Genomic DNA, 23,563 nt, shown 5'->3' on the forward strand with positions numbered 1-23,563 from the left:
TTAAAGTGAAAAAAATAGTTGAACCCCCATCCTATTAAACTGTTGCTTACAGTATTTATGGACCTGTAATTTGGATATATCAGATATTTTCCATGATTGCTGCCATGATAGTATGTACTGCAACAGACCTTCTCCTATTTATGAACAATTACTGCTACTGACAGATACACCATTCAGTAGAGGGGTATTTATTTATACTGCCAGTATCAAGAAAAAATCAAATTAACCCCTTAATGACAATGGACTTAAATGTACTTCATGGTACGGTGGTACGGTGGCACCAGGATATACATTTATGTCATATACATGACCAAAAGAACCAGACCAGTGCTCGCATCATGCACAGCAGGTCCTGTCTGCTGTCAGCAGCCAGGGACCTGTTGGTAATGGTGGACATCCGTGATCGTGCGGATGTTCGCCATTAATGCCTAAGATGCCATGATCAATACAGATCTGCGGCAGTGCGGCACTTAAAATGGATGATCGGATCACTCGCAGTGCTGCCGCAGGGATCCGGTTATCCAGCATGGCGGCCGGATGTCCCCTCACCTGCCTCAGGCCATCTCCAGGGGTCTTCTGCTCTGGTCTGAGATTGAGCAGACCAGAGCAGAAGATCGCCAATAACACTGGCCAGTGCTATGCCTATGCATAGCACTGGACAGTATTAGCAATCAATTGATTGCTATAAATAGTCCCCCATGGGGACATAAAAATTTTTAAAAAAAATCTTTAAATCCCATCCCCCCCAATAAAAATGTAAATCATCTCCTTTTCCCATTTTACCCCCAGAAAGCGTAAAAAAAATAATTAATAAACATGTTTGGTATCACCGCATGCATAAATGTCCGAAGTATCAAAATATAATGTTAATTATCCCGTATTGTGAACGCGTAAACGTAAAAACAAAAAAAGTCCAAAATTGCTGCTTTTTTCTTATGATTTTTAGAAGGTGAGGAGGAAAAAACGAAAATGCAAAAATAAAATTGGCCTAGTCCTGAAGGCCAAAATGGGCCTGGTCCTTAAGGGGTTAAAATGTTTTTTTTTTTTTTTGTTTTTTTTAAAAGGAGCATCAAAATATAGTGATTTTAATAAAATAGTATGGATGAAGCAAAACCTATCCCTAGGTGATCGCAAGTGTAAAGACTTTGATCAAACAGTGTCTGGAAAATTCCATCTACAATGTGTCTGAATCATCTTGTCTGAATCAACCACTAGCTCCTAAAGTTAGTTTAAGATAATAGAATTGAGCTTCTTATTTGAGCCTAGGGCTACAATCTTTATTTTCCAAGTGCAAAGATGGTTGTGCAGCATAAAGCAATTAATCTGGCAGATTTAACAGTTTAAAATCCTTGAAAACCTCAACTCCAGGAAAAGGAAGAAGCAGTGCAATACTCTGCAACTCAAGGAAAGTGTATTGTATTTAAACTCAGGCTTGGTTAGAAATAGAATTGTAAATAATTGGGCAATAAGCTATAACTGGTTACTTATTAGATTTGTATTTCCATATATGTATGTAGTTATTTACAGTATAGGTACATAGAAGCGGAACACTATGAACCCCTTTCTGCTCTAGGACATATACATCCATCATAGTGGGAAGGTAACACATGCTCTGTGATTGATATAGTGTTTGTTGAACAAAAAAATAAGATTTTTTTAGTTACTATAAATGTGGAATGAAAATGAGCAAAAGGTTGCATGTATCACACAAAAAAAAAAACACAGCTCCTCCTGGTAAAATCAAGCACCCTAACAGTTTAAACAAGTTATGGCATTCAGAATATGGCAAAACAAAAAAGTTTTAAATTATTTTTTTGTGTTTTAAGTGATTTCATTATAAAAAAAGGAGTAAAACAAAATAAAAATATCTATATAAAATGTGTATTGCTGTAAACGCACTGACACACAAAATTAAGATAACATGTTATTTATACCACACTGAGAAGAATACATAAAAAACAATGGCCGAACAAAAAAAAAAAGATTGTGCCTACACAAAAAAATGTATGGAATAAAAACTTAATAATATATCTCATGTACCCCAAAATAGTACCAGTAAAAACTACAGCTCGTCATGCAAAAAAACAAGCCCTCACACAACTCCCTCAACTGAAAAATAAGAGTTATGGCTGTCAGAATATGGGCAGAATATATAGGGTTATTTCAAGATAAAAATTTATGGCATATCCATTGGATAGCAGATAAGTAATTGGTGGGGAAAAGAGATTTTTGAAAAAATTTGGTTCGGTCCCAGTTTGGTCCGAAATTGCTATTAAAAACAGCTATTTCTGGGCTACAGAGAGCATCAATAGGGGTGTAGAACACTTTGTCTTGTCCTAACACGCATAGGGTGTGTGCTCTGTTAGTGAAATAATACTGTTATTCAGTATGACATGCAGATTACAGGTATCACTATTATAATCACTGCATCAGAGCATCTGGATGGGGCAGCAGGGTCAGGAGACCATATGGTGTCATGATTGAAGAGATTAACCCCTTAAGGACTCAGGGTTTTTCAGTTTTTGCACTTTCGTTTTTTCCTCCTTACCTTTTAAAAATCATAACCCTTTCAATTTTCCACCTAAAAATCCATATTATGGCTTATTTTTTGCGTCGCCAATTCTACTTTGCAGTGACATTAGTCATTTTACCTTAAAGTGCACGGCGAAACGTGAAAAAATCATTGTGCGACAAAATCGAAGAAAAACGCCATTTTGTAACTTTTGGGGGGCTTCCGTTTCTACGCAGTGCATATTTTGGTAAAAATTATACCTTATCATTATTCTGTAGGTCCATACGGTTAAAATGATACCCTACTTATATAGGTTTGATTTTGTCGCACTTCTGGAAAAAATCCTAACTACATGCAGGAAAATTTATACGTTTATGAAATGTCATCTTCTGACCCCAATAACTTTTTTATTTTTCCACGTACAGGGCGGTATGAGGACTCATTTTTTGCGCCGATCTGAAGTTTTTATCGGTATGATTTTTGTTTTGATCTGAGTTTTTAATAACTTTTAAGTCATTTTTTAATGGTATAAAAAGTGACCAAAAATGCGCTTTTTTTGACTTTGGAATTTTTTAGCGCAAACGCCATTGACCGTGCGGTTTAATTAATGATATATTTTTATAGTTCGGACATTTACGCACGCGGCGATACCACATATGTAGATTTTTTTTTTTTTTTTACACTTTTATTTTTTTTATGGGAAAAGGGGGGTGATTCGAACTTTTATTAGGGAAGGGGTTAAATGACCTTTATTAACACTTTTTTTTTACTTTTTTTTTGCAGTGTTATAGGTCCCATAGGGACCTATAACACTGCACACACTGATCTTTTACACAGATCACAGGCGTGTATTAACACGCCTGTGATCAGTGTTATCGGCGCTTGACTGCTCCTGCCTGGATCTCAGGCACGGAACAGTCATTCGCCGATCGGACACCGAGGAGGCAGGTAAGCGCCCTCCCGGTGTCCTGTAAGCTGTTCGGGATGCCGCGATTTCACCGCGGCGGTCCCGAACAGCCCGACTTAGCAGCCGGGTCACTTTCACTTTAGAAGCGGCGGTCAGCTTTGACCGCCGCTTCTGAAGGGTTAATACCGCACATCACCGCGATCGGCGATGTGTGGTATTAGCCGCGGGTCCCGGCCTTTGATGAGCGCCGGGACCGACGCGATATGATGCGGGATCGCGGCGCGATATACGTCCTGCGTCATTAAGGGGTTAAATTGATTTTTTTAATGTAATTTTAATTTAATTTTTATTTATTTACATTTTTTTAAATCCATTTGACGTCCCATTCTGGTGAACATCGAGCTGGCGGTCCGCCGCAAGGCAAGTTGCCACCTGTTCCAGCCCCTGCCTCTCAGCGCCCCGAAACTGTGAAAGTGCGAATGTTTCATTTAATCAATTATGGTTAATTGTTATGGCTCCAACCTGTTTCATTGGATTCTTGTGGTAATTCCACAGGTAATATATGACGACAACCATAGGGCCTCAGTTTTGAAAAGATGACATAGATTTTTTTTAAATTTAAATTGATGATTTTGAATAGATTCACAAATTTAATGTCCCCGGTGCCCGAAGCATTTACTTTGAACTAGTACTGTATGACCACAAAAACCAATATAACGAGGAGTCACATGGCGGCACAATGACAGAGCCTACAGGTGGCAGCAACCTGACAAGACCATAGGGCCTCACAATTGAAAAGATTAACGATATTTGCTAGAATTTATATTGAAGATTTTATATAGATTACAATTTTAAAAGTTTAATTTAATGTGCCAACAGCATGATGGGACCATATGACAAAGCCTGGAGGTGGTAGCCGCATGAGGAGACCATAATGAGGCAAAATGACACAGCCTGGAATTGGCGGCAGCAAGAGGAGACCATATAGTGGCAGAATGACCCAGCCTGGAGGTGGCAACAGCCGGACGAGACCATAGGGCCTCACAATTGAAAAGATTAAAGATATTTTTTTCGATTTAAATTGAAGATTTCAAATAGTTGAACCTAAAAAGTTTCATTCAACCTCTTAAGGATGCAGGGCGTACCTGTACACCCTGAGTCTGCTCCCTTTCTATAATGCGGGGCCATGGCGTGTCATAGCGGGTCGGGCCCGGCCACTACCAATGGCTGGGACCCGCAGCTAATATCTGATCATGGTGCCGCACACTATTAACCATTTAGATGCGGTGTTCAAAGTTGATAGCCGTGTCTAAAGTGAAAGTATACATGATGTCAGCTATTGAAAAAGACACCAAGAGGGTCTCGAAACGCGTCTAGCCAGCATTGAAAGTACACTACCATATAAAGTATATTAGCCGCATACACGAATATCACATTGAATGCGCTCTGCAAGCCAGTGAAAGACATTCATTACGTCATCACCAACTTCCTGCCTCAGCGATGGACGTGCACCATCTGACCTGCCTCATCTGACCTCTCCCTACCCAGGCCTGCCGTGATCATACTTCCGCCAGCTGGACAATGAGAAGCGGACCGGAATATGAAGGATATGTGAGAGAGCTATGTGACATCCATCTCCGGGTGAGCAGCGCAGGCAGCGCACCCCTATACCAACTGCATTACACTATCTTCTTTACAGCTTTAAAGAACGGTGCATAGCGCTTATATCGCATCGCATTAGGCTTCATAGAAGGCATTAACCTAAGATCCAGTACACACAACATTTAGGATGGCGCATAGCGCCATAGATCTTTAGTCTGTTGACAGACTCTGTTTTTTTTTTTCTCAAGGTACAATAAGTACCCAGGAATTTCTTTCCCACAGGCATCAGGAGGAAACTTTGATGCGACTATATTGTTAGTCGTCACAGAAGATATATGTATATATATGCACAATTTGCAATATTGTCTGCCATAACATATATGCATACCGCTACCAAGCATCCTATGTTTTTCTATTGCAGAGTCCCGAATAGCTGGAGGACACAAGGAGGGCACCTACCTTCCTCCTGTGTGTCCAAATGACTGCTCTGTGCCTGAGATCCAGGCATGAGCAGTCAAGCGGCAGAATCATTGACCAATGTTATCCTATAGGATAACAATGATCAATGTAAAAAATCAGTGTGTGCAGTGTTTTAGCAAAAAAAAATTGAAAAATAAAAAGTTAATAATGATCATTTAACCCCTTCCCTAATAAACATTTGCCCATAAAAAAACAAAAAAAACTGTGTAAATAAAAATAAACATATGTGGTATCGCCACATGAGGAAATGTCCGAATTATTAAATTAAAAATATATAGTTAATTAAACCGCACAGTCAATGGTGTATGCGCAAAAAAATTCCAAAGTCCAAAATACCGTATTTTTGGTCACTTTTTATATCATGAAAAAAATGAATAAAATGGGTTCAAAACGTCTGATCAATACAGAAAATGGTACCTCTAAAAAGTTCAGATAATGAGGCAGAAAAAGAGCCCTCATATTGCCCCATATGCGGAAAAATAAAAAAGTTATAGGGGTCAGAAGATGAAAATTTTAAACATATTAATTTTCGTGGATGTAGTTATGATTCTTTGCAGAAGTACAACAAAATCAAACCTATATAAGTAGGGTATCATTTTAATCGTATGGACCGACAAATTTTTGTCAATCAAAGAAATTTTACTGAAAAATGTACTGTGTAGAAGCGGAAGCCCCTAAAAGTAACAAAATAGCATTTTCTCTTCAACTTTATCGCAAAATGATTTTTTTTTCCATTTCGTCGTCGATTTTTTGGTAAAATGACTGACGTCATTACAAAGTAGAATTGGTGGCGCAAAAAATAAGCCATCATATGGATTTTTAGGTGCAAAATTTAAATAATTATGATTTTTTAAAGGTAAGAAGGAAATGACTCAGCCTGGAGGTGGCAACAGCCTGACGAGACCATAGGGCCTCATAATTGAAAAAATTAAATATACTATTTTTTTAATTTAAATAGAAGATTTCAAATAGAGGAACCTAAAAAGTGTAATTTAAAGTGCCAGCAGCATGAGGAGACCAAATGGTGGTATAATGACACAACCTGGAGGTGGCAGCAGCATGAAGAGACCATATAGTGGCAGAATGACCCAGCCTGGAGGTGGCAACAGCATGACAAGACCATAGGGCCTCACAATTGAAAAGATTAAAGATATTTTTTTTTATTTAAATTGAAGATTTCAAATAGTTGTACCTAAAAAGTTTCATTTAATGTGCCAGTAACATGAGGAGACCACAAGGCCACGGTGTCCTCTGTCTCGTCTTCCTCATGAACCTGTAGCTCCTCAGTCTGCTCCTGATCCTCCTCTCCTGTCAGATGACTATAAAAACCACCCATTTCACAAAACCTTTCCTGTGCTCCACTGTCCCCCTCCTCCTTCAGTTCAGCCCCCCCAGAGCGCAAGATGTAGGCGCCACGTCTCCAGTGCCTTGACCAGCCATCGTTTCCAACACATGTTGTAGGAAATGAAGCAGTGGAATGACGTCATTCATCCCTTAATCCTGGCAACTGACTAATAATGTGGCTTCCTCAAAGGGCCTGAGCAAACGGCAGGTGTCATGTTTGAGCTGCCATTGGTTGACATTGAAGTTACTCAGGGGAGTCCCCCTATCTGCTATGATCATCAAGAATTCGGTATGTGGAGGTGGCAGCATCAGCATGAGGAGACCATATGGTGGCACAAGACAGAGCCTGGAGGTGGCAGCATCAGCATGAAGAGACCATATGGCAGCACAATGAGAGAGCCTGGAGGTGGCAGCATCAGCATGAAGAGACCATATGGCGGCACAATGACAGAGCCTGGAGGTGGCAGCAGCAGCATGATGGCCATGCCAACTGAGGGTTGAGTCTGAGGAACTCACCGACTGTTGACTGAGGGTGTCGGATGTCACCACGTAGGTGTATGTACAGTTTACACTTATGTGAGGTGGACAATACGCTCCGCTTAAAGCTGTATTAGGCTACATAAACAAGTGTGTAGCTTTGGCTGGCTTATCACAGTAACTAGGCCCAAATTCATTTAACAGGAAAATATATAAAGAATGCCACAAATGTGTACGTACAGTTTACACTTATGAGAGGAGGACTATGCGCTCCACTGCAAACTGTATAAGGCTACAAAAACAAGTGTGTAGCTTTGGCTGGTCTTTCACAGTAATTAGGCCCAAATTTGTTTTACAGGGAAAAAAAAAAAACATACACCACCTATGTACGCACAGGTTACACTTATGAGAGGACAATACGCTCCGCTATGCAACCTGTATTAGGCACTGTAATTAGGTGACTATGGCTTTTTATGCTCACCCTATTTGGCCCCTGTTAGCTTTAGAGTTGCTGTATATCCCACTGCAGCAGTATAGAATTGCTGTGTAGTACTGTAGAACCCAGTACAGTATTATTATGCACTGATGACAGGTGACAATGGCTTTTTTTTCTCAGCCTAACTAGCCCCTGTTAGCTTTAGAGTTGCTGTACACCCAACTGCAGCAGTACAGAATCGCTGTGTGGTAGAGCCCAGTACAGTATTATTATGCACTAATAGCAGGTGACAATGGCTTTTCGTGCTCAGCCTAACTAGCCCCTGTTAGCTTTAGAGTTTTTGTACTGCAGCAGTACAGAATCGTTGTGTAGTAAAGCCCAGTACCGTATTATTAGGCACTAATAGCAGGTGACAATGGCTTTTAGTGCTCAGCCTAACTGGCCCCCATAAACTTTGGAGTTGCTGTAAACCCCACTACAGCAGTACAGAATCGCTGTGTAGTAGATCCCAGTACAGTATTATTATGCACTAATAGCAGATGACAATGGCTGTAAGTGCTCAGCCTTACTGGCCCCTATAAGCTTTAGTGTTGCTGTACACTTCCCTGTCAGTGCTTTTCTGCAGTGATTTGAGTATGTGCTGAATCGCTGTTGTCAATGTGTTTTTCTGCGCAACACACACACTGCTCTATCTCTCCCTGCAATAAAACGCTCTCTCTGAAATAAAACTCTGGAATGGTTGGCCGCAAGATAACTGCTGATTGTATGTATAAAAAATTAATAGTAATATACATAAAAATACATAATAATATATGATATAGATGTATATACCCACACATGAGCAACAACATGAGTGGGCCAACATGAGCAACAATATAAAACAGCCCAGAAATCCACGCTGAATGTCCTGAGGGCTGCATGATATTGTAGCGAAGAATGTGTATATAGTAGTCCATAATTAACCACTCACTTACAAGATCAATCCCAATGGTCACTAGAAGAAGACAAGAATAAAAATATATGTGTAAGTAGAGATAAAACCAACTAAAAACATTATGTATAAAACCAGGCCGGATAGACTAGGAACACCATCTATGTTTTCCTTGGTTAGAGAATGTTCAATGAGGAATGCCAGGCCACACTCTGGAGATCATGGAGGGGTCCCAGCAATTGAACCCCCACAATCAGACACTTATCCCCTATACTGTGAATAGGGCATATATTTTTTAGCTGGATAACCCATTTAAGAAGGAACCTCAAGGATCCTCTTTACATGAGCTGATTATTGGCAGAATGGAGAGATTTTTGCCTTTTGTAAAAGACCCACTGATCAGCCAACGACCAGCAAATGCTTGGATTGTGCAGTACAGAACATTTTTAGTTGGCAGCACAGGGGATATGGGACTGTTGGGTGACAATGTTATAAGTGAAGGGCCACATAACCAATCCAGATATCGTGTGACCCATCTGTCAATAATTGGGCAGTGTAAAGTTTTCCCATCTAAAAGGGCCTCAAGACTCAATGACCTCAGCAGTCTAAGCTTTTAATCACTTTATCTTAGGAATCTTAATTCCCTTACATTCCCATTCAGTAGCACAACATGTGAGGAATTTTCCACTCTGTGAGCTGATAGGAGAAGTGAAATTGTGATGGATAAAGCCTGAGCCTACATAAAGATCCCCAAACTCCACCCCCATAGGTTTTTTTTCTGTCCTACCGATGGTGCTATAAATTATCTAATATTTTTTTGTTTTTTTATTGCAGACTCGCAGAACAGAGAAATGCAGATGCATGCCGGAGATCCACACAATATATATGACAGTGGGCACATTGGGTAGAGAAGCAAATCCTGGAGCATTTAGGTTTTTCTTGGTGCAAGCACTGAGATAGTGAGAGAGAGGAGCTCTAGATGCAATATCGTACTGAGTTATTCTGATTCAGATTCTGATTCAAAGGGAATAAAGGAGTGTGGACACTAAGGCCATGTTCATATGGCGTAAAATGTGCGGGATGTGTGCTCGGAAAACATCGGCAGATATTCCTCCCAGTATCCTGGGTTTAGTCCAGGTAAACCAGCTATCAGATTCTCTCATATTATTTCTGTTAATGACAACTCCTACTCTGTTTCACATTGTGCTAACATTTAGGAACTTGTCTACAAGAAAATGCATCGGTTTAGCTGGTTCTAGGGGGATCTGATTTGAGGTACTGTCATGATGGACTAGGAGAGAGTGCATACAAGATTGTGTCAAAAAGATGAAACATAATTTGTTAAGATGTTTATGAGTTAAGTAAGTGGTTAATACTTACAATACAGAGTTAAAGGAACACTAAATCTAGAAATGAATGAGTAGACAAGAAATTACTTACCCACCCAATTTTTCAGTCTATAGAATTCCTGCATTTAAAAAAAAAAAAAAAAAAAAAAAAAACAATCTTGTGAAAATATTGCAGAGAATACAATGGTTAATGTATAGCTTTTAAATTAATATTGGGTGAGGCTTAACATAAGTGTGAGTTCACATGTGGTAGAGTTGACATACAAAAAACTTGAGGAAATTGGGATGCATCTTAATTTTAAACAATTTCCATAGCTTTAAATGGACATTCTAGTTTGTTCCTTTATAAAACAGATGAAAGTCACTCTATAGATATTGTTTGAAGTTACTCGATAATATTGTCTGAAAATACACTCATGTAAAAAAACTTGGATGCAAACATTCCATGAAACAACCCTACTTTAGTTCCCAGATGATATGTCTGTTGCCTATTTGCTGATTTTAGAGATAACACTTTACTTCTCTTATCTGTATTTTACTTTTAATTTAGTTGTATTTTTGCTTGCTTCCTTTATAAAATATACCAAAATATTAAAAAAAAATTGAAAATCATAAAAATGTGTAATGATTAAATAAAAATTATACTTCTTCTTGTGGAAATCAGCCATTCTGAAGCTCTTGCTATTATGTTTTTTTTCTTCCCTTTTTGTTCTGTAGTTGTGCAGCTGTGAAGACTCAAAACATTATCTTTGAATACAGCCAACTTTGTGTACTCAGTCGATTTTTGTTACGCTTCCTGCAATTTAGGATAAAATGTTTGAAAATATAGTATTCGATTACTTCCGACGTCAAGTCATTTATGAGAGACACTTCTTTGGCAAAACAAATCTTTTCAAATCTGGTACAATGTTCGGAAGACTAAAATTGCTCAGTTTACATATTCTGGTTACCCTTTTAGTCCTACATTTTTATAGATGTGAAGGTAAAAAAGGCATTCTTTATATGCTACAATACTTTTCGGTATTAAATGTACATATTTAATGTGACATTGTAGGAACTGTTTATACATTTGCTTACACTGAGCAAAGGAAAATAGACTGTCATCAGTGTTTCCTGCACTTACCTGTTAGGCTGGGTTCACACTACGGTTTGTAATTACGGTTCCCGTATACGGCTGGGATGAGGGGTGGGCGGGGCTTAATCACGGCGCCCGCACTCAGCCGTATAGGGAACCGTAGTTAATGTATGTCTATGAGCCGACCGGAGTGAACCGCAGCCTCCGGTCGGCTGCTTTTTCGGCCGTATGCGGTTTCCCGACCGCAGGCAAAAACGTGGTCGACCACGTTTTTGCCTGCGGTCGGGAAACCGCATACGGCCGAAAAAGCAGCCGACCGGAGGTTGCGGTTCACTCCGGTCGGCTCATAGACATACATTAACTATGGTTCCTGAATACGGCTGAGTGTGGGCGGCGCGATTAAGCCCCGCCTACCCCTCCTCCCAGCCGTATACGGGAACCGTAATGACAAACCGTAGTGTGAACCCAGCCTTATACAGGCTTGTCGTGCGGGTGACACTAATTAAAATGATACTTACAACCAGATGGTTCATTGCTATGTTGCAATGTTATTCTTTTTCTGTTTATGTAAATTAGCAGCTTTGGGCACAAGTGGGGTTCTAAAGGCTTCCTCTGGCACGCTGGCATAACCACTCGGCTCATTAATATGCATATCTTCCCTTTGCCCCCTTGCTCTTTTTTAGGTCCTGCTGAGCATGTGCCACTTTCTGGGTACAGCAAGATGGCCGCGGCTGTGTAGCTGCGCCTCACACCACTACTGGGTGTACCTGGGAAGTAGCACATGCGCACTAGGACCTAAAACAGAGTGAGGAGGCAGAGGAAGGCTGTGCATATTTACGAGCCGGGCAGAACAAACAGTGGTGATGTCAGCGTGCCCAAAGAACGCTTGGGAACCCCACCTGTTCCCCAAGCTGTTAATTTACATAAACAGAAAACCCGAACTACAAGCCTTTACAACAGGTTAGTGTGAGTGACACTGATGACAGTCTTACTTTAATGTAGGCCTATATTGTTATGGATAGAAAGGGAATATAAAAAAATAAGCAAAAGGTAAGGTATGGATAAAGAGTAGAACAGAAGTTAAATGGTAAAGCTCAAAGTTGGAGATGGGTAAACTGAAGTCAGTACTGTTTTCATTTGTCTGACATGATTGTTTTTGAAGAAAGTGTTTACTGAAGAAAAAGTATTTGTTGTGCTAGTGTTTGTTCACACGATGTGGCTCAGCTATGGCTCAGAAAATACACTGCAAAAAATGTGCAAAATTTGTTTCTGCACAAAAACAGACAAACAAAAACAAGACAACAACAATATTTAAAGGGGTACTCCACTGCCTCAGCCGTCAGGAAGGGACATGGCCATGACATCACGACCTCCGCAGCCTGCACCCAACATTCGGAACATTTTGTGGAGTACTTTTAACCCCTGGACACAGCCTGTTTGGGCCTTGAGTACAAAGCCAATATACATTTTTGTGTTGTCATTTTTTCTGCTGACCATCAAAGAGACAGAACTCTTGTTTTTTCCATTTACATGGCTATATGAGGGCTAGTTTTATGTATGACCAATTGTACATTAAAATGACACCTTTCATTTTTTACCCAGTACACTGAACAGTAAAATTGACATGTTATCTTTATTTTGTGAGTCACTCACTACTTCGCCAAGGGCTGATACTAAAACGTACGTTACGGTTCATATGTGGTTGGTCTCAGGTGTTGTACATGACAACAAAGAAGTGTCTGCACAACTGCAGCGGGGTGGTGCATGTGGAAGCATCAAAACCAAAGGCACAATATTAAGAATGTCCCAACACTCACCATGTAGGATGTAAAAATGTGTAGTGTTTATTCACATGAGGTAAGGATAGAGGTAGAGACAGGGGCCCACATTTATCATTGCAGTGTAAGTGAAGCATTTTTTTACACCTTTTTTTTGTGTGCTGATAATGTGTAGGAGCACCACATTTATTAAAAGGTAAAAGAGCTTTGATAAATTTTGATAAACTTTTCCTATATAAAAACATGTAAACATAACAAAAATAAACATATTTGGTATCGCTTCGTGCGTAATTGTACAACCTATGAAAATATAACATTATGTATCCCGTACGGTAAATGTAAAAAAAATACCAAACCACAGATTTGCAATTTTTATAATATCCCAGAAAAAAAAGTTAAAAAGCGATTAAAAAGTCAGATCAATACCAAAATGGTACCGATACAAAAAAACTGATTATGGCGCAAAAAATGAGCCCTCATACAGCCTGGTATGTGAAAAAATAAATAAAGCTACAGGGGTTAAAAAATGGCAATTAAAAAAATTTGAAAAAGTACAGAATTAGTAAAACATGACGTAAACGATACAAATCTGGTATCGCTGTAATCAGGCGCCTAAAGTATAAAACTAACGTGTTATCTCAACCACAAGGTAAATGGCGCAGAAAAGAAAAATCAACAAATCTGCTAAATTATCTTTTACTATTTCAATTTCACTTCCCTTAATATAGATATATATATATTTTTTTTTTGGTTCGGAGAATATGTTATTGAAAAATTAAAAGGTGTCATTATAGTAGGTAGTTATGGCTATTATAGGGCGAGGAGGAAAAAACTAGAGCGTAAAAGCGAAAATTGGCCGGGACAAGTGGATCGTCATGAGGGACAAGTAGATTTTGCTCCATTTTAGTCCCGTGGACAAGTAGTTTTTTATAACATTTCCACACCCCTGCTACTGTTTCCAAAACGGAGCCTCCAGCTGTTGCAAAATAACAAATCCCAGTATTGCCGGACAGCCATTGACTGTCCAGGCATGCTGGGAGTTTTGCAACAGCTGGAGGCACCCTGTTTGGGAATCATTGGCATAGAATACCCCTATGTCCACCCCTATTCAAATCCCTAATTTAGGCCTCAAATGCGCATGGTGCTCTCTCACTTTGGAGCCCTGTCGTATTTCAGGGCAACAGTTTTGGGACACATATGGGGTATCTCCGTACTCGGGAGAAATTGCCTTACAAATTTTGGGGGGCTTTTTCTTCTTTAACCCCTTATGAAAAGGTGAAGATGGGGTCTACACCAGCATGTTAGTGTAAAAAAATACATTTTTTACACTGACATGCTGGTGTTGCCCTATACTTTTCATTTTCACAAGAGGTAAAAGGGAAAAAAGACCCTCAAAATTTGTAATGCAATTTCTCCCGAGTACGGAGATACCCTATATGTGGGCGCAAAGTGCTCTGGGGGCGCACAACAAGGCCCAGAAGGGAAAGTGCACCATGTACATTTGAGGCGATTTGCACAGGGGTGGCTGATTGTTACAGCAGTTCTGACAAACGCAAAACAATAAATATCCATATGTGACCCCATTTTGGAAACTACACCCCTCATGGAATTTAATAAGGGGTGCAGTGAGAATTTACACCCACTGGCGTATGACAGATTTTTGTAACAGTGGTCTGTGAAAATGAAAAATAAAATTTTTCATTTGCACAGTCCACTGTTTCAAATATCTGTCAAACGCCAGTGTGGTGTAAATGCTCACTGCACCCCTTATTAAATTCCATGAGGGGTGTAGTTTCCAAAATGGGGTCACATGTGGGGGGGTCCACTGTTCTGGCACCATAGGGGCTTCCTAAATGGGACATGCCCCCCAAAAACCCTTTCAGAACCCTTTCCCTTCTGAGCCCTCTACTGCGCCCGCCGAACACTTGACATACACATATGAGGTATTTTCTTACTCGAGAGAAATTGGGTTACAAATTTTAGGGTGATTTCTCTCCTTTTACCCCTTTTAAAAATGTAAAAATTTGGTCTACAAGAACATGCGACTGTAAAAAATGAAGATTTAGAATTTTCTCCTTCACTTTGCTGCTATTCCTGTGAAACACCTAAAGGGTTAAAACACTTACTGAATGTCATTTTGAATACTTTGGGGGTGCAGTTTTTATAATGGGGTCATTTATGGGGTATTTCTAATATGAAGACCCTTAAAATCCACTTCCAACCTGAACTGGTCCCTGAAAAAGTACAATTTTGAAAATCTTGAGAAAAATTGGAAAATTGCTGCGGAACTTTGAAGCCCTCTGGTGTCTTCCAAAAGTAAAAACTTGTAAATGTTTTTATTCAATCATAAAGTATACATATTGTATATGTGAATCAATATGTAATTTATTTGGAATATCCATTTTCCTTACACGCAGAGACTTTCAAAGTTAGAAAAATGCAAAATTTTCCAAATTTTCATGAAATTTTTAGATTTTTTACCAAGAAAGGATGCAAATATCAGTGAAATTTTACCAATAACATAAAGTAGAATATGTCACGAAAAAACAATCTCGGAATCAGAATGATAAGTAAAAGCATTCCAGAGTTATTAATGTTTAAAGTGACAGTGGTCAGATTTTCAAAAAATGCTCAGGTCCTGAAGGTGAAAATGGTCTGGGTCATGAAGGGGTTAAAGGGGTACTCCGGTGAAAACCTTTTTCTTTTAAATCAGCTGGTGGCAGAAAGTTAAACATATTTGTAAATTACTTCTATTAAAAAATCTTAATCCTTCCAGTACTTATTAGCTGCTGAATGCTACAGAGGAAATTCCTTTCTTTTTGGAACACTGATGACATCACGAACACAGTGCTCTCTGCTGACATCTCTGTCCATTTTAGCAACCATGCAAAGAAGATGGTTACTATCCCACTAAGGACAACAATATATAAAAGCGTTATTATTATTATAATAACTTCAGCTGAGAGAACTGTGGTCGTGATGTCATCAGAGAGCATTCCAAAAAGAAAAGAATTTCCTGTGTAGTATTCAGCAGCTAATAACTACAGGAAGGATTAAACATTTTTTATAGAAGTAATTTTCAAATATGTTTAACTTTCTGCCACCAGTTGATTTAAAAGAAAAAAGGTTTTCACCGTAGTACCCCTTTAAAATCATTGTTATCAGCTGCACATCACCACTTGTAAATGGTGCTTGTGTGGCCAACAATGGTGAAATAAAAGGGCTGCGTGAATGATCAAGTGATCATTCATACAGCTCTGCCTGTATAATTATTGAGCCATGTAAATACTCTTTAAAAATGTGCCAGTCAATGAGATCATTGCTCGATATCGCACAGCTGTCTGCCTGTCTAGTAAGTGCAGGTTCTCCTTCTCAGGGTGCATGCACACCACGTTTTTTCTATACAGTTCCCGTATCAGGTTTTTGATGAAAAACGGATTCCTCAAAACCTGACTAAACTTTATCACAACGTGTGTACAAATTTTAACCCATATACGGTTAAAAACTGTGTACGGTTTGAAAAGAGGTGTCCGGTTGCATTCGTTTTTTTAAGAAAAAAACTTATACGTTATTAACTTTTCACTCCATTTTGAATAAAGTTTCACTTGTTTGATTGAAATTCCAAGAAAAAAACAGTGCAAAGTCAAAAACCGTATGGTGAAAACTAGGTCCCGATACCATTTTTTTAAGAACGAGTACGAGTACCGATACTTTATTTTAAAGGGAATCTGATTTCTCTCTTCTCCATTGGACAGAACAGGGAATTTGCATTGGCGGCAAAACCAATGTCTCCGGAGCGATTGGGCTGACATTCATATGATGAGCAGCAGTATAAACCGGGTCACCTGCACTATCTACCTATAAATTGAAGTTCGTGCAGGTGACTCTGCTGTAAGATTGCCTTTAATAATAGGTAGTATCTACTTGTAGGTAGTATAGATAGTTGCAGACATTAGTAGCAGCCCCCCTGTAGACCACAGCCCCCCTGTAGACCGCAGCCCCCCCTTGTAGACAGGGTCCCCCCTTGTAGACAGCACCCCCTCTTGTCCCCCCTGTAGACAGCACCCCCCGTGTCCCCCTTGTAGACAACAGGCCCCCCCTTGTAGACAGGGCCCCCCTTGTAGACAGCACCCCCTCTTGCCCCCCTTGTAGACAGCGCCCCTCGTGTCCCACTTGTAGACAGCGCCCCCCCTTGTAGACAGTGGGTCCCCTCCTTGTAGACAGGGAGCAGGGTCCCCCCTTGTAGGGGGCAGGCCCCCCTTATAGACAGAATCCCCCCCTTATAGACAGCAGCCCCCCTTATAGACAGCAGCCCCCCTATAGACAGCAGCCCCCCCTTATAGACAGCAGCCCCCCTTATATAGACAGCAGCGCCCCCCTTATATAGACAGCATCCCCCCTTATAGACAGCAGCCCCCCTTATATAGACAGCAGCGCCCCCCTTATATAGACAGCATCCCCCCTTATAGACAGCAGCCCCCCTTATATAGACAGCAGCCCTTCCCCTTTATAGACAGCAGCCCCCCCTTATATAGACAGCAGCCCCCCCTTATAGACAGCAGCCCCCCTTATATAGACAGCAGCACCCCCTTATAGACAGCAGCCCCCCTTATAGACAGCAGCCCCCCTTATATAGACAGCAGCCCCCCCCTATAGACAGCCCCCCTTATAGACAGCAGCCCCCCTTATAGACAGCATAGACAGCCCTCCCTTATATAGACAGCCCCCCCTTATATAGACAGCAGCCCTTACCCTTTATAGACAACAGCCCCCCTTATAGACAGCAGCCCCCCTTATATAGACAGCAGCCCCCTTATAGACAGCAGCCCCCCCTTATAGACAGCAGCCCCCCCTTATATAGACAGCAGCCCCCAGTTATAGACAGCAGCCCACCCTTATAGACAGCAGCCCCCCTTATAGACAGCAGCCCCCCCTTATATAGACAGCAACCCCCCCTTATATAGACAGCAGCCCCCCCTTATAGACAGCCCCCTTTATAGACAGCAGCCCCCCTTATAAACAGCATAGACAGCCCCCCCTTATATAGACAGCCCCCCCTTATATAGACAGCAGCCCTTACCCTTTATAGACAACAGCCCCCCTTATAGACAGCAGCCCCCCTTATATAGACAGCAGCCCCCCTTATAGACAGCAGCCCCCCCTTATAGACAGCAGCCCCCCCTTATATAGACAGCAGCCCCCAGTTATAGACAGCAGCCCACCCTTATAGACAGCAGCCCCCCCTTATATAGACAGCAACCCCCCCTTATATAGACATCAGCCCCCCCCTTATAGACAGCAGCCCCCCCTTATAGACAGCCCCCCCTTATAGACAGAAGCCCCCCCATATAGACAGCAGGCCCCCCCTTAAATTGACAGCACTCACCTGCGGCTGTCCTCGGGTGTTGCCGCTCCCGTTCTCCCGATCGCATCATTGCGTCCTATGGAGGAGGAGTGAAGTTTGTGTCACATGCTCCTCCATAGGACGCAATGATGCGATCGGGAGAACGGGACAGTGGAGAACGGGACAGCGGAGAATGGGACAGCAGCCGCACATCAGCAGGTATCGGACATGGTATCGGAGACATTAAACGAGTCCCCGATACCATGCAAATGCTGTGTATCGGCCCCGATCCCGATACTAGTATCGGGACATCCCTAGTGAAAACTGGATGGAACCATACCCACATACAGTTCTGTACAGTTCCCATTGACTCCCATGTTAAAAAAAAAAACTTATACGGTTTAATACAGTTTTTCACCCAGACCAAAAAACGTGGTAGTCAACGGTTTTCGGTACAGGTAAAAAAACGGACAAAACCGTATAAGATGCAAAATGGACTTAACAATGTTAAGTCAATGCATTTAGTTTTTTTATGCAGTTCCATACGGTTTTTAACTTGAAACCGTATACAGAAACTGTATAGCAAAAATGTGGTGTGCATGCACGCTCAGTGATTCCATGCACAATGCTCCTGGCCACCTGACAGACAAGACGGGAACTTTAACACACTCCAGCCAGTGTCTTGGAGAAAACAAAGGAACCTCAGAGGTGTCAGAACCCCACAATAAGAAAGTTATGACATATCAAAGCAATATATAATTGCATTCAATGCTAAGAATACCCATTTAAATATAATTAGTTAAACTAAAATTCAATGTAAGATACAGTATCAGACTTTGCTGGTAATGCATGACATGCTAAAGCCATATGAAGTGCGTTATGTATATATAAAGATCTTCCTGTGCATACTCCAGGGCCAGACTGGACATTGGGCACACCGGGCATTTTCCAGGTGGACTGGGCCATCCGTGGGCCGGGCTGTTCCCCTGCCTGCTCTGAATACTGAGCAGTCGTAGCATGCAGTCACAGCTTTAAGAGCTGTGCCCTGGGCTGCCATCAGGGGCGTACAGCGACTGACAGGTCAGCACTGCCCAGTCTGACAGGTGGTCTGCATCTCAAGCAGTAGAGCTGAGTTTGCCTTTGTGGCTATATTGCTGGTGCATTGTAATAACACTGTGAGCTTATATTGCTTTGCAGGCTATTATTCAGTCCCATGTAAACTAGTTTGTCATCTATTGGTCTGTTGTGTGTGCAGAGGCAGATCATAGGGCACAAAGGGCGCATACATTAGGGCCTCCACTACACTGAAGATCTAGGGTACCTCAACACCTATCCATATATGTCTATGCATACCTACAACTCCAAGCATCCCTTTGGTTGTGTGCGCATTCTGAAAGCACCATGGTTGGGAAATACTGATCTCTCTCTCTCTCTCTCTCTCATATCTGTTTATCTATCTATTTCATATCTATCTAACTATCTCATATCTATCTATCTACTGTATCTATGTATGTAATATCTATCTATCTACCTATCTCATATCTATCTATCTATTTATGCATTATTTATATATTTATCTCATATCTATGGGCCGGGCTGTTCCCCTGCCTGCCAGACTGGCCATTGGGCACACCGGGCATTTTCCAGGTGGGCTGGGCCATCCGTGGGCCGGGCTGTTCCCCTGCCTGCTCTGAATACTGAGCAGCCGCAGCATGCAGCCACAGCTTTAAGAGCTGTGCCCTGGGCTGCCATCAGGGGGGTACAGCGACTGACAGGTCAGCACTGCCCAGTCTGACAGGTGGTCTGCTGCTACCAGCATCTCTTTTTTAATTTCCCTCTTCAGGCACTTTAGATCAGCGCAGGGTCCACACTGACTCTCTGGGAGGAAAAGAGCAGCAGAGAGGGAAGATCCTCCCCTCCCCCACATGATCCCCTGTGTGCAGTCCTATTGGAGCAGGAGCATGTTGTATTTCCTGCTCCACCACAGACTATGCCCCCACTGCTGTGAAGAGGAAGCCTTCCCCTGCCCACAGCTGGTGCCATGTACAATAGTAGTGTATTAATAAATAAGTGGGCTCAACCACACAACTATTATGAATGATGGGTGCTTATCTCTGCCTCAAAGCAAAATGTACAATCAGAAATCAGAAAAGAAAAAGCAGAAAGTGATAGCACACCATAAATATATATATATGAAAGTGTTTCTTTATTATACAAAAAATGACCATAAATGTTAAAAACATTTAAAAAGGAGGTCCACAAAACATCTCGGACCAACCTAGAGCCAAGGGGAGGGATCCCAGACTAACTCTGGTGCTCCCTCCACACACAAAGACACCCGTCTAATATCTGTATGTCTAAAAAATGAGATGCAATGATCCACCTGTGACTTCTGGCCCCAACACAGTATATACTAAGGTGCACAGATAGCAGCTCTTATGGGTAAACAATGTATACAGTCTATCTGCAACAAGTGCAGTCTCTAAATCAACCAATTTTTACAATCCATACACTGCTGCTGCAACAATGAATAGTTCAAATAAACAAGTCACAAGATACAGTCAGGGAAACAAACACATATACATCACACTATCATGTGGAGAGCGGGTGTCTCACAAAGTCCCTAAGTCCCCACGCGTTCCGTCACTCTTGGTGACTTCCTCAGGGGCACCAAGGAAGTATTCAAAGGGCTGAATATATCAGTCCGTGTGTTTTGCAACAGCTGGAGGCACCCTGGTTGGGGACCACTGCATAAAAGGGAAATTCCGCTGGCAAGCTTTTTTTCTTTAAAGCAACTAACTACTAGAGTATTCAAAGGGCTGAAATATATCAGTCCGTGTGTTTTGCAACAGCTGGAGGCACCCTGGTTGGGGACCACTGCTTAAAAGGGGAACTCCGCTGGCAAGCTTTTTTGCTCATTGTCACACTAGTGCAAATCACATTAGGTGTGACAGTTGTGCAAATAAAAAAAAACAGAAAACCTTTTTTGGCTGTTAAATAAAATCGTCACTGTCAGTTCACGTCACAGTTGCCATTTTTTTTTTTACCTGCAGAGAAAATTGTGTCACCCTAGTGCAAATCACATTAGGTGTGACAGTTGTACAAATTAAAAAAAAAATGCCTTTTTTGGCTGTTAAATAAAATCAGTTGTCACTGTCAGTTCACGTCACAGTTGCCATTTTTTTTGCCTGCAGGGCAAACTGTGTCACCCTAGTGCAAATCACATTAGGTGTGACAGTTGTGCAAATAAAAAATAGCTTTTTTGGCTGTTAAATAAAATCAGTCTTCATTCACAGTTCACGTCACAGTTGCCATTTTTTTTGCCTGCAGGGCAAATTGTGTCACCCTAGTGCAAATCACATTAGGTGTGACAGTTGATCAAATTAAAAAAAAAATACCTTTTTTGGCTGTTAAATAAAATCAGTCGTCACTGTCAGTTCACGTCACAGTTGCCATTTTTTTTTGCCTGCAGGGCAAATTGTGTCACCCTAGTGCAAATCACATTAGGTGTGACAGTTGTACAAATGTAACCAAAAAAAATGACAGGCAGAGGAATGCCACCCCGCAGGGGCCATCGTGGTGCTGGGATTCCCTTTGGCCCTAGAATGGCCAGTGTTCAGAGGCCACGTACCCTAAACCCCCAAAGTTCTGAGGACTTAGTTGACTGGCTATCACAAGACACCCAATCTACTACAGCTTCGGCTCGGAACCTTGACGCACGGTTCTTCTCCTCCTCCAGCTTAGCTTCGGGCACCTCTCATGCTACCACTTGCCCGCCTGCCGCCACCACCAACACTAGCACCGCAGCAGCTTTACTTGATCCGTTAGAGGAGTTATTTACACATCAGTTTGAAGACATGAGTGATGCGCAACCATCATTGCCAGAGGATGTAGTTAACAGGGATATGTCTCAGTCAGGCAGCATTACACACATGGACGTACGGTGTGATGAAGATGTTATGCTGCTTCCTTTCTTGAGGTGTCAGATAGCGGTGAAGGTATTGATGATGATGACGATGTATCCGTGGATGCCACGTGGATGCCCACTAGAAGAGAAGAAGAGGGGGAAAGTTCAGATGGGGAGACAGAGAGGAGGAGGAGACGAGTTGGAAGCAGGGGGAGGTCGTCGCAAAGAGCTAGTGGCACAGTCAGACAGCATGCATCGGCACCCGGATTCAGCCAGACGGGACGCCAATCTACGCAGGCTGTTGCCACCAGAATGCCGTCATCGCAGAGCTCAGCAGTGTGGCATTTTTTTTGTGTGTCTGCCTATGACAACGGCGAGGCCATTTGCAACCTGTGCCAGAAGAAACTGAGTCGTGGGAAGTCCAACACCCACCTAGGCACAACTGCTTTGCGAAGGCACATGATGACACATCACAAACGCCTATGGGATCAACATGTCAGTACAAGCAGCACACAAAGTCAAAGCCGCCATCGTCCTCCTGGTCCAGCATCTTCAGCCAGGTAAACCACTGCTGCCCTCCTTGCCCCCTCTCAACCATCTGCCTCTCCGTCTCTCGCCTTGAGCAGTTCCTGCTCATCTGCCCACAGTCAGGTGTCTGTCACAGAGATGTTTGAGCGCAAGAAGACAATGTCTCAAAGTCACCCCCTAGCCCGGCGTCTGACAGCTGGCTTGTCGGTACTGCTAGCCCACCAGCTTTTACCATACAAGCTGGTGGAGTCTGAGGCCTTTAAAAAAGTTGTAGTCATTGGGACACCGCAGTGGAATTTACCCGAACGAAATTTTTTTGCACAAAAGGCAATCCCCAACCTTTACTCCATTGTGCAAAAGGAAATTATGGCATGTCTGGCACACAGTGTAGGGGCAAGGGTCCATCTGACTGCTGATACCTGGTCTACAAAGCATGGTCAGGGCAGGTATTTTACCTACATCACCTACACTGCGCATTGGGTAAACCTGGTGACGGCTGCCAAGCATGGAATGCGTGGATCTGCAGAGGAGTTGGTGACACCGCCACGACTTGCCTGCAGGCCTGCTGCCACCTCCTCTACTCCTCCTACTCCATCCTCTTCCATAACATCCTCGGCCGAGTCCTCTTCCACTGCTGCATCTTGCTCCCCATCACCGGCTCCCCCCAGCTCCCCAGGTGCTATTCCATATCCAGATACGGCAGTGTCACGCCATCTTTGGGTTGACTTGCCTCAAAGCGGAGAGTCACACCGCACCAGCGCTCCTGTCGGCCCTGAAACGCACAGGTGGACCAGTGGCTGACTCCGCACCAACTGGAGATCGGCAAGGTGGTTTGTGACAACGGAACAAATTTGTTGGCGGCATTGAGGCTGGGCAAGTTGACCCATGTGCCG

This window comes from Hyla sarda, chromosome 4 (assembly GCF_029499605.1).
Source record: "Hyla sarda isolate aHylSar1 chromosome 4, aHylSar1.hap1, whole genome shotgun sequence".
NCBI lineage: Eukaryota > Metazoa > Chordata > Amphibia > Anura > Hylidae > Hyla > Hyla sarda.